Here is a 16,872-nt window from a genome sequence, read left to right on the forward strand (position 1 = left end):
ATAATGATAAGGACCAGGAAGGTGGTCCAGAGAAGGAGGGTACAGACAGATCATCATGGACGCAGAGGGATGGTCCAGAGCAAGCTGATAATTCTACTAAGCAAAATCCATAGCAAGATGATAGTTCTACTAACGGCAAAATTTTTCTTTTTCCCATGATTGTGTGGATTTACTTGAACAAGAACTACCTTATGCTCAGCATGAGCTATATGTGGATGGATCAAGGTACCATGAGGATGGAATTCCTTATACAGGACATGTAGTAACCACTGCACATGAAGTTGTGGATTCAGGATCCTGACCATCCCAGTACAAGAGTGTGGGCCAGATATGGAAAAGCAGATGCTTCAAGAAGGCAAGTGGCGAAGACATACAACATGCTTCTCTGATCAGACACCAGTTCAGAGCTCTGCAAGGATCACAGGAAAGGTTGCAGTAATGAAGATCCAGGCACATGCAGGAAATGACACTCCTGAAACAAGAGGCAACAATCTGGAAGATGCTGAAGCCAAGAGGGCAGCAAGACAGCAGGAAAAGCAAGCCTATCCAGTAACCATTCCAGTGCCAGACCAGGTGCCTGATTATGCTACGCTGATTGAACGTCAGAACCAAGCAGGAGAGAGTGAGAAAGTAGCCTGTGGATAAAGAAAGCAACCAAACAACCAGTAAAGGTAGCCGTCTACACCACACATACAGAAGTAACAGAAAGAAGCAAAGCCTCAAACGCCTGATCTACAGGATTTGAAGAAATTTCAGGAACAAGCAGGTCCTGAAGAAAAAGCAGCATGGCAGAGAAGAGGAGCCAGACAGGAAGAAGAAATGGAAATTAGAAGAGAAGTTATACTTACCCAGAAGCTTGTATCCACTTATGTGTTAAGTCAGCCATGGACTTACACACCTGGGAGAGGATCAAATGGAAAATTTAGTTAGTGGAAGATGGATAGCTCCAGGATGTTATCCAGCTGCCAGAGACATAACTACATATGTGCCGAGTGTGCGCTGCCCACAGCGCATAGGCACTGTAGGCGCAACTGGCACACTCTCTCTGACCCCCACCCCCTGCCGCAGTCACCTGCATCCAGCGCAAAGCAGCTGTGGCGGCCCCCACCCGCGCTCGCTTGAATCCGTGTGCCGCTGCCCACCCTCTTGCCCGCAGCTCGCCTGTCCGTTTCTGTCAGCTTGCCTGCCTGTCAGATTTCCTGTCAGGCACGGGAGCTGTTCCCCCCCCCCCCCTCAGCTTCCTATTGTACTAGTCAGAGCTCCGGAGCGCTGGCAGCGGCTTACACATTAGGAGCCGGAGGAAGATCTACAGTGCAGGAGCGGACCGAACCGGTCAGCTTAGCTGTCAGATTTCCTGTCAGGCACCGGAGCTCTCCCCCCCTCCGCTTCATATTGTACACATGACTTTAGGAGCCGGAGCCGAGCTAAGCAACTCTCTGTTAGCTGCACGCGATCGCGGCTTTTGCTGAGACGGAGACACAGCTGTCTCCGTCTCTCAAATAAAAAAATTGTGTCTTCAGGGAAGGTTTCCGGGTACTTGGAACCCCCCCTGTATGCACCACTGTCGGAGGAAGACCTACAGAGCAGGAGCGGACCGAAGCGGTTTGGGGTTAGTTACAGAGGCAGGGAGAGGTTACAACAGGCAGTGATGTGCTTCACTGTTCCCTACATGCTATCTACACCCACTCTCTCTGCTCCCCTCACTCTCCCACCCTCACTGCTTCCTACACTCACAATCACTGCTCCCTACACCCACTCTCTCTGCTCCCTACACCCACCCTCACTGCTTCCTACACACACCGTCACTGCTCCCTACACTCACCATCACTGCTCCCTACACCCACTCTCTCTGCTCCCTACACTCACCCTCACTGCTCCCTACACTCACAATCACTGCTCCCTACACCCACTCTCTCTGCTCCCTACACTCACCCTCACTGCTTCCTACACTCACCGTCACTGCTTCCTACACTCACCGTCACTGCTCCCAACACTCACCATCACTGCTCCCTACACCCACTCTCTCTGCTCCCCTCACTGCTTCCTACACTCACCGTCACTGCTCCCTACACTCACCCTCACTGCTCCCTACACCCTTCCTCACTGCTCCCTATACCCACTCTCTCTGCTTCCGTCACTCACTGCTCGCTATACCCACTCTCTCTGCTTCCGTCACTCAGTGCTCCCTATATCCACTCTCTCTGCTCCCTACACCCTTCCTCACTGCTCCTATACCCACTCTCTCTGCTTCCGTCACTCACTGCTCGCTATACCCACTCTCTCTGCTTCCGTCACTCAGTGCTCCCTATACCCACTCTCTCTGCTCCCTACACCCTTCCTCACTGCTCCCTATACCCACTCTCTCTGCTTCCGTCACTCACTACTCGCTATACCCACTCTCTCTGCTTCAGTCACTCACTGCTCCCTGCACTCACCCACCCTCACTGCTCTCTACACCCACCCTCACTGCTTGATAACCTCACCCTCACTGTTCCCTACACTCAACCTTACTCACTGCTCTCCACAATGACCAGGGCCGTAACTAGCTATGCACATTTGCCCTGTGGGTGCACCATCTATAGACACCCCGACTGGCCGCCTATTCCCTCATATGGTCCGCTGACGGCCGCTCCTCCCGCTCCCCTGTGCGCTTTGTCTGCAGCAGAGCATCTGCCGTCTATCGCCCTCAGCCCCAAGCTCTCACTCTTATGCTCCTATATTTTTGTTGCACGGCTACAGTGCGCACTGGACCAATTTTTTATATGAAAGGGGGGGGGGGGGGGGGAGGGCGCCGATGCTGCTTCTTGCACACAGCGCAAAAATGTCTAGTTACAGCACTGCCAGCTGCAACCAAGTTTGTACAAGCCTACTGGATATGTGGAAATGTCCAATCTAGGACAGAAGGTCAAGACAGCAATCCCCCAAAATGTTATTTTCCATTTCAAAGACTGCAAATTGACTATATCTAACTGCCAAAGATGTATTGGTAGCCACAGACATTTTCAGTTATTTGCCAATGGCAAAAGCCACAGCAAAATCAATAGCTAGAAAATTAGTTTCAGAAGTTATTTGCAGATATGGAGTACCAGAAGTCATAGTAGCAGATAGCGGTATTTATTTTCATTAAAGAAATAATGTAGTACATAAGGTATGATTTGGGAATACAACTGCATTCCATGTATCCCCCACAGGTTAGTGGGTGTGTCACAGAAACCAGAAAGGGATGCTAAAGTGTTTATTTTTAGTACTGGTTAATAGTAGAACCATATTCAGTAAAATCATAGGTTATTCACCTTATAAAAGATTGTTTGATAGCATACCTAAGATAGGATGTTATTGTCCACAAAAGTCACAGCATAAATATGGTAATTTGTCTGCATATGTAAAAAGTCTTACTGAAGAAACTGACACCTCTGTATTTTCTAGTTTTGCCTCTCTCCCTGATTCAGGAGCAGATCTGAATCCCCACAAGCTTTAACCAGGAGATTGGGTGTATCTGGAAAGACACGTCAGAGAGTCACTTGAGCCCAGATTTGATGGTCCATATCGAGTGTTGCTGACCACGCCCATTTCTGTGTCAATTAAGGAAAGAGAGACTTGGGTTCCACTGCAACTTTGCTCAAGTTAAGTTTGAACAATGAAATACATAAACGTGCAGAGGCCAATTGGGCCTAAACTAGACAGACCGCTATGGGTCATTATATTGGGAACTTCAGTACTTATTGTAATCATAATATACTCTATATCCCTCACAGGAGATGGCAGAGGGAAACTGACAGGTCCGCCAATCCACAGTTACGTACCAGTGTTTAGTATATAAGTATGTACTTCTTATATATGTGATATATATATATATATATATATATATAGTATATAAGGAGTGTGGTATCAAAGTCACTAGATCTTGTGTTAAGCAAATTAAAGTAAAGATCATGAAATCTCTAGGATTTCAAAGATACCAGTTAGTTAAGAAATGCTGGGCTCACATGGACCCACATCTGGAAAAGGAGGGGAATGGACATCTGTCCCCACTACATATAAGCGTATAAGGGTTTTACATTTCTTTGGAGCAAATACATACTACAAAATAGAGTGTGACATTTTTTAAAATGTGTATGAGGAGAACTCCAAGAATGTGTTGTATATTTATTACTAATGAAACAAATAGTGCGCAAGAAGTGGTTTAGAGAAATGTCCTGCTTAAACCCAGCTAATTGGTTTAGCGGGATCAAAAAGTAGATTGTTGAAATAGTGATGTTTTTATTAAAAATTGTTGGCTTAGCAATTTGCATATACCTGTGTTTTAAGATGTTATTTTGTTTCCTTCCCTTTTAGCTTGAAAGAAATCTGTAAACTCAAAGATATGAAACCTCAAAGTTTAAGAAACTACAGAAGAGCTTGGCAAGAAGGAGCTGTGAACAGTCTACCTTAATGGATATGGGGGGGGGGGGGGGGTGTAATTCTGAGTTGATCGCAGCAGGAATTTTGTTAGCAGTTGGGCAAAACCATGTGCACTGCAGGGGAGGCAGATATAACATGTGCAGAGAGAGTTAGATTTGGGTGTGGTGTGTTCAATCTGCAATCTAAATTGCAGTGTAAAAATAAAGCAGCCGGTATTTACCTTCCACAGAAACAAAAATAACCCACCCAAATCTAACTCTCTCTGCGAATGTTATATCTGCCTCCCCTGCAGTGCACATGGGTTTGCCCAACTGCTAACAAAATTCCTGCTGCGATCAACTCAGAATTACCCCCATGATGCGAACGGTTCTTTACCTTCTGTGGGATAGAGTGACAAGCACGGTCCTATGGGAACATAGCCTTTAGCACTATTATAGCTAGACTGTTTGCTTAGTCTCTTTTAGGTAGAGTTTGTGTGATGCCTTGTAGCTCAACTGTAATGTCATATTATTATCAACTGTAATGTCATTTTATTATGAAAAGGAGGGACTGAGGGAGATAGATGTATTGAGCTTAAGCAGTATCAGCCATTTTGTTAAGTAGCAGCCATGATGTAGTGAATAAGAAAGATGCTTTGCTAATAAATCAAAATAATGCTGACATTTCATAGTTAGTACATTCTGTGCGAAGCAAGGTCGTAGCTATAAGTGTTGAAAATATGTTATTAGACAGTTACCCTGTGTTTAGACTTCTCTTGAAGGACACAATGGAGGGGGTTAGGCCCGGTTAGCTAGAGGGAGTTTCTGGGAAGAGAAGCATTTTGTTATACTTTGTGACGTATATAAATTTTTCATGAAAGTAACTTTCTGCTTTATAATGTCATGCTGAATAAAGTAGCTTCAGTCTCATTTTGTGGACATAACTGCGTGTGTTGTCTGCTTCCTGGGATTGCAAATCGATTGGTAAACAAACGGTATCGTACAGACAATTGAAGGGACTTGCTAGAGGAGGCTTATCTCCTACACTACTGATAGAATGGAGTTTACTAATGAATTAGACAAATTTGGCAAAATATTGCACTATGGGCCTAATTCTGAGTTGATCGCAGCAGCAATTTTGTTTGCAGTTGGGCAAAACCATGGCCCTCATTCCGAGTTGTTCGCTCGTTAGCTGCTTTTAGCAGCATTGCACACGCTAGGCCGCCGCCCTCTGGGAGTGTATCTTAGCTTAGCAGAATAGCGAACAAAAGATTAGCAGATTTGCTACTAAATAATTATTTGCAGTTTCTGAGTAGCTCCGGACCTACTCACAGATTGCGATCAGCTCAGTCCGTTTAGTTCCTGGTTTGACGTCACAAACACGCCCTGCGTTCGGCCAGCCACTCCCCCGTTTCTCCAGCCACTCCCGCGTTTTTCCCTGGCACGCCTGCGTTTTTTAGCAAACGCTGTGAAAACGCTGAGTTGCCGCCCAGAAACACCCACTTCCTGTCAATCACACTACGATCACTCAAGTGTTGAAAAAACTTCGCTCGAGCTTGTATAAATCTACTAAGTTCTTAGTTAAATAACTAAACGCATGCGCTGTGCGTACCGTGCGCATGCGCAGTTACCAGCAAATCGCAGCATAGCGAAAATCGTCAACGAACGAACAACTCGGAATGACCCCCCATGTGCACTGCAGGAGGGGCAGATATAACATGTGCAGAGAGAGTTAGATTTGGGTGGGGTGTATTCAAAGTGAAATCTAAATTGCAGTGTAAAAATAAAGCAGCCAGTATTTACCCTGCACAGAAACAAAATAACCCACCCAAATATAACTCTCTTTGCAAATGTTATATCTGCCCCCCCCCCCCCTTGCAGTCCACATGGGGGGTCATTCCGAGTTGTTCGCTCGTTATTTTTTTCTCGCAACGGAGCGATTAGTCGCTAATGCGCATGCGCAATGTCCGCAGTGCGACTGCGCCAAGTAAATTTGCTATGCAGTTAGGTATTTTACTCACGGCATTACGAGGTTTTTTCTTCGTTCTGGTGATCGTAATGTGATTGACAGGAAGTGGGTGTTTCTGGGCGGAAACTGGCCGTTTTATGGGAGTGTGTGAAAAAACGCTACCGTTTCTGGGAAAAACGCGGGAGTGACTGGAGAAACGGAGGAGTGTCTGGGCGAACGCTGGGTGTGTTTGTGACGTCAAACCAGGAACGACAAGCACTGAACTGATCGCACTGGCAGAGTAAGTCTCGAGCTACTCAGAAACTTCACAGAGAAGTCTTTTCGCAATATTGCGAATCTTTCATTCGCAATTTTGATAAGCTAAGATTCACTCCCAGTAGGCGGCGGCTTAGCGTGTGCAAAGCTGCTAAAAGCAGCTTGCGAGCGAACAACTCGGAATGAGGGCCATGGTTTTGGCCAATTGCTAACAAATTTGCTGCTGCGATCAACTCAGAATTACCCCCTATATGAGAGTACTATGCACAGAGGCGCCTTAAGAGAGGAGGAGGCCCGTGTACAGTCTCCTCCATTCTGGCCCCTCACTAGAGGGATCAGACTCTGCCGAGCATGAGCAGATCTCCGGGAAATGGCCGCCGCACCATTTTCATGCTGATTTCACAGCACTGCAGACATTGGTGCAGGACTCCAGAGGGGTAAGTATTCCAAAAATGTGTGTGTAGTCTGATTGGGCCCCCTCCTCTCTGATGGTGCAGTAGGCTACTGCGCATGCACAGGCCCCCGGGAACATGGTACCCGTTACGTGTTCTTGGGACATGTCTATTGTGCATGCGCAAATCACAGGAAAATAGCTGCGGGGGACATTTTCTGAGTGATATTTGCCGCTGTGCAGCCGGGGCTGATGAAGAGGTGACTATAATTAAATGGCTGTAGGGTGTGTGGTGTGTTGGCCCCCTTGGACCCAAGGGCCCATGGCCACCGCACACTCTGCACCCATTATAGATATGCCAGTGACTATACCCATTGCATACCATGCTTTGCGTACCATGCAAATCCATACACGCGTGCGTATGCAGACCCACAGGCATTTTGCACATATCAAATCATGTGACCAGAGAGGCAGATTGGGGAAGGAATTCTGTGTTGTCAAATAGGACAGGCGGTATAAAGCATTGCATTTGGTATACAATACATCCCACCACTTACCGCATACATAGCAATGTTTATTAATGCTATATGCATGAATAAATGCAATTATTCCAAACATTATGCCATCTTGGGATAGAGCAAGAAGCCTCCCTGGAGAATAGGAAGACTGGAGTCCACGCAGTAGCGCACAGCAATAGAAACCCAAGAGGCCACTTTCATTTCAGGAGGCTTGTATGCTGGCTGTATTAATTAGGCCTTCGTTTTTAAACTACAGTACTTTATAATTCAACTGAAACTCAAATGACAGTAATAATATCTCACACAAACTGTCCATAAATCAGTATATTGAAGTTGGAGTCTATAATAAGCCAATCATGTATTTTGAAATACTTTTCATCTTATTTAGTTTACAGCCTACGGTTAGTAATTTGGGCTAACTGTGCTTTTCATGAGCTTTTTACTGTAAAGGTATGGTGATTGAAGGAACTAGTTGTTTATTATAGTATGGAAGTCTATGTGAGGTTGCAGCCTAGGACTGGATACAGATTTAGCAAAGTCCACATTGAAGTTGGAATCATGACAATAAATATTTGCAAGTACTGTGACATTTCCTTGGCACCCAGCACATTAATCTAAGCCCTCGTGAATATATAAACCTCTCAGAGAGTTCTGTAGCCTGAAGTTCTGTAGTTTCAGACTTTTCAGGTAAGTGACTTTATATCTTCTCCAAGCGTGTACTTTTATACCATCAGGTTATGTAATATCACAAGTCAATACTGAATTGAAGGCTCCTCTACACTGCATTATCCTTGCTACCACAGCCTGCAGCAGACGGGACACATCTTCTGCCTCTAGATCAATCAGGTTTGGACCTTGTAGTGAATAGGAACACTTATAAGTCAATATACTAAAATATGTGCTATAATATATGCCATATGTGACATATGTGACTGCTTGATTTGAACTTTCTACTACAATGTCTTATTTATTTTATACAGCACTTGATCGAAAGGCTCTTCCTCTTCTCTCATTCAGCAGCTTCTAATCTGTATACAGTAGATATTTCTATAGTACCTATAGTGGTGAATGCTGTGTATATTTAATTGGTAGGTCTACAGTTATAACTTGATATAACTTCAGGCTTGATAATTCAGCATGAACCATTTCTGATTATATGATAGTTATTGTGTTATATTTGTATTTAATATACATACGTAGCACAGGGGTTTGGGAAACTTTTAGCATACATATTATTGCTGATAATACATTTATTATTTATTTTGGATTCCTGAAATAATTGTGATGTCAACTTTGTTGCAATTAATTTAGAGTAACAGTATTTTTTTTATATATTTATTTTTAAATAAGGAATACTTTTTGTATATATATATATATATATATATATATATATATATATATATCCTTGCAAAGCAGTCGGCACTCACAAACTCTCTATAACAACGTGCTCCGTGCCAGATCCAAAAGAAACATACAGCTCCAAAAGATGAACGGCACTGGAGACAGATAATTGCAATAAAATTGTATTCAATGGCTACAGCTGTTTTTGGGCAACAGCCCTTTCCTCAGGCCAAATACAAACATACACAAACAAACATAGAACACTTACCCCTCTAAATACCCCCTGGAGCATACCCACTGCCGTGTCTCCTCCACGCCAACCCGCTTCCGGGTCCCGAGCCGCCGCGTCACTTCCGCCCATTACGTCACCATTGCCATGACTACCCGGCGCAAGCCGGTCAGCCAGGCACAGCCGCTATGACACGCAGATCCACTGGCTGCTCTCCCCATCACCAGGTGCTTGGTGGACACGGAATCAGAGGTTGCTCCCTATAAATATGAAAAATATGAAAAACATAACTATCCAGTGCAGTACATACAAAATAAAACATAAAATGAGAGACAACTTTCTTGCATATCAACAATACCATAAATCACATTGATCAAAGCAGCATGAGTCTACTCCACACCCGAAAATCACTATCCCTAAATTTAAGCACCCCGTTTTGCAAAAAACTGCAATTAGTGATGCAAAACATTTTGTGAAGGGCCCGTTACTCAACTAATGAAACATGCAGGACCAAATACATTGATGGATTTATAGATACAAGAAGTAAGAATCATCCTAAACCTAAAACTCTAAACGAATACATTCCAGTTGACCTTGTCATTGAGGCCCCGGGGCCAGAATGTGTCCAATCTCATAATCCACCGGGTCTCTTTTTCTAACAAGATTTTAGCCCTATCTCCACCTCTCAATGTCGGTGGTACATGCTCTATACCAAAGTATTTTAACAAATTAATAGTGTGATTAGCTGATTGAAAATGTCGGGCCACCGGCTGATCCACCGGTTTGCCCTCTAAAGTCAATTTGATGGCGGAACGATGGGCCGCCATCCTTTCACTAAATTTCCATGTAGTCTGCCCAATGTAGAACAACCCACACGGGCAGACTATGGCATAGACAACATATGATGTGCTGCATGTAATCACCTGTCTGATAGTATATGTCCCATTGCGATTCGGATGCTTGAAATCCTTGCAGGCATATATATATATATTGTAAATAAATAAGGAATACTTTATGAATAAAGTGACCATTTGTTGATTGAGAAGTAGTACAGGAGTGTACAGGGTAGATGTGTGATAGTGTGTAGTTGTACAGGAGTGTATGGGGTAGATGAGTGATAGTGAGTAGTGGTGTAGGAGTGTACGGGGTAGAAGTAAGATAGTGTGTAGTGGTGCAGGCGTTTAAGGAGTAGATGTGTACTAGTGTGGAGTGATGCAAGAGTGTACGGGTTAGATGTGTGATGTGTGTATTGGTGCAGGAGTGTATGTGGTAGATGTGTGATAGTGTGTAGTGATGCAGGAGTGTAGAGAATAGATGTGTGATAGTGTATCGTGATGCAGTAGTGTAGGGAGTAGATGTGTGATGGTGTGCAGTGGTGTAAGAGTGTAAGGGGTAGATATGTGATAGAGTCTAGTGGTGCAGGCGTTTAAGGAGTAGATGTATACTAATGTGTAGTGGTGTAGGAGTGTATACGTAAATGTGTGATGGTGTGTAGTGGTGCAGGAGTGTAGTAGGTAGATGTGTGATAGTGTGTAGTGGTGCAGGAGTGTACGGGTTAGAAGTGTGAGAGCGTGTAGTGGTACAGGAATGTAGGGAGTAGATGTGTGATAGTGTGCAGTGATGTAAGAATGTAGGGGGTAGATGTTTAATAGTGTGTAGTGCTGTAGGAGTGTATGGGGTAGATGTGTAATAGTGTATAGTAGTGTAGAAGTGTAGGGGGTAGATGTGTGATAGTGTGTATTCGTGCAGGTGTAAATGTGTGATAGTGTGTAGCTGTGCAGGAGTGTAGGGGTAGATGTGTGATAGTGTGTAGTGTTGAAGGGGTGTAGGGGGTAGATGTGTGATAGCGAGGAGTGGTGCAAGAGTGTAGGGGGTAGATATGTGATAGTGTGTAGTGGTGTAGGAGTGTACTGGGTAGATGTGTGATAGTGTGCAGTGGTGCAGGAGTGTATGAGGTAGATGTGTGATAGTTTGTAGCTGTGCAGCAGTGTATGGGGTAGATGTGTGATATTGTATAGTGGTGCAGGAGTGTATGAGGTAGATGTGTGATAGTGTGTAGTGGTGCAGGAGTGTACCGGTTAGATGTGCGAGAGCGTGTAGTGAGGCAAGAGTGTGGGGGGTAGATGTGTGATAGTGTGTAGTAGAAGTGTAGTGGTAGATGTGTTATAGTGTGTAGTAATGCAGGAGTGTAGGGAGTAGATGTGTGACAGTGTGTGGTGGTGTAAGAGTGTAAGGGGTAGATGTGTAATAGTGTATAGACATGTAGGAGTGTATGGGTAGATGTGTGATAGTGTGCAGTGTTGCAGGCGTTTAAGGAATAGATGTGTACTAGTGTGTAGTGGTGCAGGAGTGTACCGGTTAGATGTGCGAGAGCGTGTAGTGAGGCAAGAGTGTGGGGGGTAGATGTGTGATAGTGTGTAGTAGAAGTGTAGTGGTAGATGTGTTATAGTGTGTAGTAATGCAGGAGTGTAGGGAGTAGATGTGTGACAGTGTGTGGTGGTGTAAGAGTGTAAGGGGTAGATGTGTAATAGTGTATAGACATGTAGGAGTGTATGGGTAGATGTGTGATAGTGTGCAGTGTTGCAGGCGTTTAAGGAATAGATGTGTACTAGTGTGTAGTGGTGCAGGAGTGTACGCGGTAGATGTGTGATAGTGTGTAGTGGTGCAAGAGTGTAGGGGGCAGATGTGTGATAGTGTCTAGTGGTGCAGAAGTGTAGGGTGTGGATGTGTGATTGTGTACGGTGGTGCAGGGGTGTAGGCGGTAGATGTGTGATTGTGTGTAGTGGTGCAGGAGTGTAGGGGGTAGATGTGTGATAGTGTGTAGTGGTGCAGGAGTGTAGGGGGTAGATGTGTGATAGTGTATAGTGGTGCAGGAGTGTAGGTGGTATATTTGTGATAGTGTGTAGTGGTGCAGTAGTGTAGGGGGTAGATGTGTGATAGTGTGTAAAGGTGTAGGAGTGTAGGCGGTAGATGTATGATAGTGTGTAGTGGTGCAGGAGTGTAGGGGGTAGATGTGTGATAGTGTGTAGTGTTGCAGGAGTGTATAGGGTAGATGTGTGATAATGTATAGTGGTGCAGGATTGTATAGGGTAAATGTGTGATAGTGTGTTGTAGTGCAGGTATGTATAAGGTACTGTAGATGTGTGATAGTGTGTAGTGGTACCGGAGTGTAGGGGTAAATGAGTGATAGTGTGTAGTGGTGCAGGAGTGTAGGGGGTAGATATGTGATAGTGTTTAGTGGTTCCGGAGTGTTGGGGTAAATGTGTGATAGTGTGTAGTGGTGCAGTTGTGTAGGGGTTAGATGTGTTATAGTGTGTAGTGGTGCAGGAATGTAGGGGTTAGATGTGTGATGGCGTGCAGTGGTGCTGGAGTTTAAAGGGTGGATGTGTGATAGTGTATGGTGGTGCATGAGTGAGGAGGTAGATGTGTGATAGTGTGTAATGGTGCAGTAGTGTAGGGGGTGGATGGTTGATAGTGTGTAGTGATGCAGGAGTGTACAGGGTAGATGTGTGATAGTTTTGTAGCAGTGCAGGATTGTAGGTGGTAGATGTGTGATAGTGTGCAGTGGTGCAGGAGTGTACAAGGTAGAGGTATGATAGTGTGTACTGGTGCAGGAGTGTACAGGGTAGATGAGTGATAGTGTGCAGTGGTGCAGGAGTGTAGGGGGTAGATGTGTGATAGTTTATAGGATTATAGGGGGTAAACGTGTGATAGTGTGTAGTGGTGCAGGAGTGTAGGGGGTGGATGTATGATAATGTATATTGGTGCCGGAATGTATGGGGTAGATGTGTGCTAGTGTATAGTGGTGCAGAAGTGTATTGTGTAGATGTGTGATTGTGTATAGTGGTGCAGGAGTGTAGGCGGTAGATGTGTGATAGTGTGTAGTGTTGCAGGAGTGTAGGGGGTAGATGTGTGATAGTGTAAAGTGGTGCAGAAGTGTATTGTGTAGATGTGTGATTGTTGTCGAAGTCGGAAAATATTGCAATACACACACCACATGCAAACACCACACAGATGGCATCCATATATGTACTTAGTCTGGCGTGCGTGCAGCATACTCGCAAATTGCGTACAATCGCCTCCCACGGGAGTGCGCGTACAGGCGTGGTATGAGCAATTACAGAAAGATTCTTACTTGCAATGGAAATTAATGCAGTACATGCCACAGTCTGTGTCGAGTCACTGTTCACACACACACTAATCTAACCAAACATGCACATCCATCCAACACAATGTCTTGGTATTCCAATGTTTGAACAGACCCCCTGGTCTGTGAAGAAAGATACACACAAACCAAACTGTCATTGTTTAATGGAAACCAGAACAATGGGGGACAAATATCCCAAATAGATACACACAAGCTTGTGGTTACAAATTATCAACTACAGGCAGCCTGCAGTAACACTTTATATATATATATATATATATATATATATATATATATATATACACACATATATATATATATATATATATATATATAAATATATATTTATTTTTGTATGTATCTTGAGAATGGATGGTCATTTCATGTGTAGGATCATGTTGCTTGAAGATAGCATGACAGGGTAATCTAATGAACATGAAAATATCTGTCACACATTGCATGTTTCCCAAACTTGGTGCACACATTGCACATAGTCTGCCCTTTCCCCTCATGCAACTTTTACTTATTTGCAAGGCACAACAAGGGTATTACACACCTTTACAGTATACGAGGGGACAGTAACTGATCAGAGCATCATGCATGGTATCTACGTGTTCGGATAATTATGAGTAATAATCCAGTGTTGGTTTGGAGAAGATCGCATGTCGTTGCGAATAGTTATTCGCAAAGGCAGATTAAAGGTATATTTGTGTTTATTATGTACTTGGTATGCGGCTGGAATCCAGAGCTACACACCCCTGGATCAAGGCATCGCCCATCTCTTCAAACCGACCAATGATCTCTCCTGTACTGTAAACGACCATCCCTCCAACCAATCAGTGGAGAGCATACAACCCCATTGTATTGTATTTTGGGCAAGGGTATATAAACCTTGCACCTGGGCCGGTCACGCTCTCTCTGCTTTTTAAAAGACTCATAGGTCATCTTGCCAGATCGACTAGAGGACCGGATCCGGGTTGCGCAGGCGAACAAAGCGTACGTATCATTGGGTGTGACTCTCTCTCTGTGATTGAATTGTATTGTGTTGTACCATTATATTTTAACTTATTGTAAACTCCTTTTACAAATATATTATTACTTGTTGCTGCTTTGGACCACAACATACAATCAAATACTGGTGTCGCATTCAGTTTCTGTTGAGCGTTTGTATAGTATAATTGCCACACCTAGAGCTGCCTCGTGCTCTCAGCGTGTTGGTCTGTGTGTATGCACTGAGTGTAAGCTGCACGGCTATTCCGGCGTGTGTACGCTAACTGGGGACAGAGTATACTATTTATTACAGCAGCCGCAGCGGCTTCAGTTACAGTGTGCAATAGGGGTTAGTGGCTGTTTTTCCAAGAAGTCTATCGAACTTCTCATTGTGTATAGTGGTGCAGGAGTGTAGGCGGTAGATGTGTGATAGTGTGTAGTGTTGCAGGAGTGAGGGGGCAGATGTGTGATAGTGTGTAGTGGTGCAGTATTTTATAGGGTAAATGTGTGATAGTGTGTTGTGGTCCAGGTATGTATAAGGGGTATGTATAAGGTACTGTAGATGTGTGATAGTGTGTGGTGGTACCAGAGTGTAGGGGTAAACGTGTGATAGTGTGTAGTGGTGCAGGAGTGTAGGGGGTAGATGTGTGATATTGTATAGTGGTGCAGAAGTGTAGAGGGTAGATGTGTGCTAGTGTGTAGTGGTGCAAGAGTGTAGGGGGTAGAAGTGTGATAGTGTATAGTGGTGCAGAAGTGTATTGTGTAGATGTGTGATAGTGTGTAGTATTGCAGGAGTGAGGGGCTAGATGTGTGATAGTGTGTAGTGTTGCAGGAGTGTATAGGGTAGATGTGTGATAATGTATAGTGGTGCAGGATTGTATAGGGTAAATGTGTGATAGTGTGTTGTGGTCCAGGTATGTATAAGGTACTGTAGATGTGTGATCGTGTGTAGTGGTACCGGAGTGTAGGGGTAAATGTGTGATAGTGTGTAGTGGTGCAGGAGTGTAGGGGGTAGATGTGTGATAGTGTGTAGTGGAGCAGGAGTGTAGGGGGTCGATCTGTAATGGTATGTAGTGGTGCAGGAGTGTAGGGGTTAGATGTGTGCTAGTGTGTAGTGGTGCAGGAATGTAGGGGGTAAATGTGTGATGGCATGCAGTGGTGCTGGAGTGCACAGGGCTGATCTGTGATAGTGTATGGTGGTGCAGGAGTGAGGGGGTAGATGTGTGATAGTGTGTAGTGTTGCAGGAGTGTAGGGGGTGGATGGGTGATAGTGTGTAGTGATTCAGGAGTGTAGAGAGTAGATGTTTGATAGTGTGTAGTAATGCAGGAGGTTAGGGTGTGGATGTGTGATAATGTGTAGTGGTGCAGAAGTGTAGGGGGGAGATGTATGATAACGTGTAGTGCTGCAGAAGTATATGTGGTAGATGTGTGATAGTGTGTAGTGGTGGAGTGTAGGAGGTAGATGTGTGATAGTGTGTAGTGGTACAGGAATGTAGGCGGTAGATGTGTGCTAGTGTGTAGTGGTGCAGGAGTGTAGGGGGTATATGTCTGATAGTTTGTAGTAGTGCAGGATTGTAGGTGGTAGATGTGTGATAGTGTGCAGTGGTGCAGGAGTGTAGGGGTAGATGTGTGATAGTGTGTAGTGGTGCAGGAGTGTACAAGGTAGAGGTGTGATAGTGTGTAGTGGTGCAGGGGTGTACAAGGCAGATGTGTGATAGTGTGTAGTGATGCAGGAGTGTATGGGGTATATGTGTGATAGTGTCTAGTGGTGCAGGAGTTTAGGGGGTAGATGTGTGCTAATGTGTAGCGGTGCAGGAGTGTAGGGGATAGATGTCTGATAATGTATAGTGGTGCAGAAGTGTAGGGTGTAGATGTGTGATTGTGTATAGTGGTGCAGGGGTGTAGGCGGTAGTTGCGTGATAGTGTGTAGTGGTGCAGGAGTGTAGGGGTAGATGTGTGATAGCGTGTAGTAGTGCAGGAGTGTAGAGGGTAGATGTGTGATAGTGTATAGTGGTACAGGAGTGTAGGAGGTAGATGTGTGATAGTGTGTAGTGGTGCAGGAGTGTAGGGGGTAGATGTGTGATAGTGTGTAGTGGTGCATGAGTGTAAGGGGTAGATGTGTGATAGTGTGTAGTGATGCAGGCATGAGGGGGTAGATGTGTGATATTGTGTAGTTGTGCAGGAGTGTATAGGGTAGATGTGTGATAATGTCTAGTGGTGCAGGATTGTATAGGGTAGATGTGTGATAGTGTATGGTGGTGCAAGAGTGAGGGGGTGGATGTGTGATACTGTGTAGTGGTGAAGGAGTGTAGGGGCAGATGTGTGATAGTGTATAGTGGTGCTGGAGTGTAAGAGGTAGATGTGTGATAGTGTATAGTGGTGCAGGAGTGTAGGGGTGGATGTGTGATAGTGTGTAGTGGTGCATGAGTGTAGGGGGTAGATGTGTGATAGTGTGTAGTGATGCAAGAGTGAGGGGGTAGATGTGTCATATTGTGCAGTTGTACAGGAGTGTATAGGGTAGATGTGTGATAATGTCTAGTGGTGCAGGATTGTATAGGGTAGATGTGTGATAGTGTATGTTGGTGCAAGAGTGAGGGGGTAGATGTGTGATAGTGTGTAGTGGTGAAGGAGTGTAGGAGGTGGATGGGTGATA

The 16,872-nt window shown here is 44.7% G+C and overlaps 1 protein-coding gene across 3 annotated transcripts in view; it reads left to right on the forward strand.

Annotated features, from left to right (window-relative positions):
- The first annotated feature begins 8,097 nt into the window (after positions 1-8,097).
- Positions 8,098-16,872, forward strand: part of LOC134949241 (cytochrome P450 2F2-like) — a 157,386-nt gene continuing 148,611 nt past the window's right edge. Inside the window, exon 1 of one of the 3 annotated variants that reach the window (XM_063937714.1) lies at positions 8,098-8,199. The gene's annotated coding sequence lies outside the window, so the exon portion shown is untranslated. The other 2 variants (XM_063937716.1, XM_063937715.1) reach the window with 2 other exon arrangements.

The sequence above is a fragment of the Pseudophryne corroboree genome, chromosome 8 (genome assembly GCF_028390025.1).
Source record: "Pseudophryne corroboree isolate aPseCor3 chromosome 8, aPseCor3.hap2, whole genome shotgun sequence".
Lineage (NCBI taxonomy): Eukaryota > Metazoa > Chordata > Amphibia > Anura > Myobatrachidae > Pseudophryne > Pseudophryne corroboree.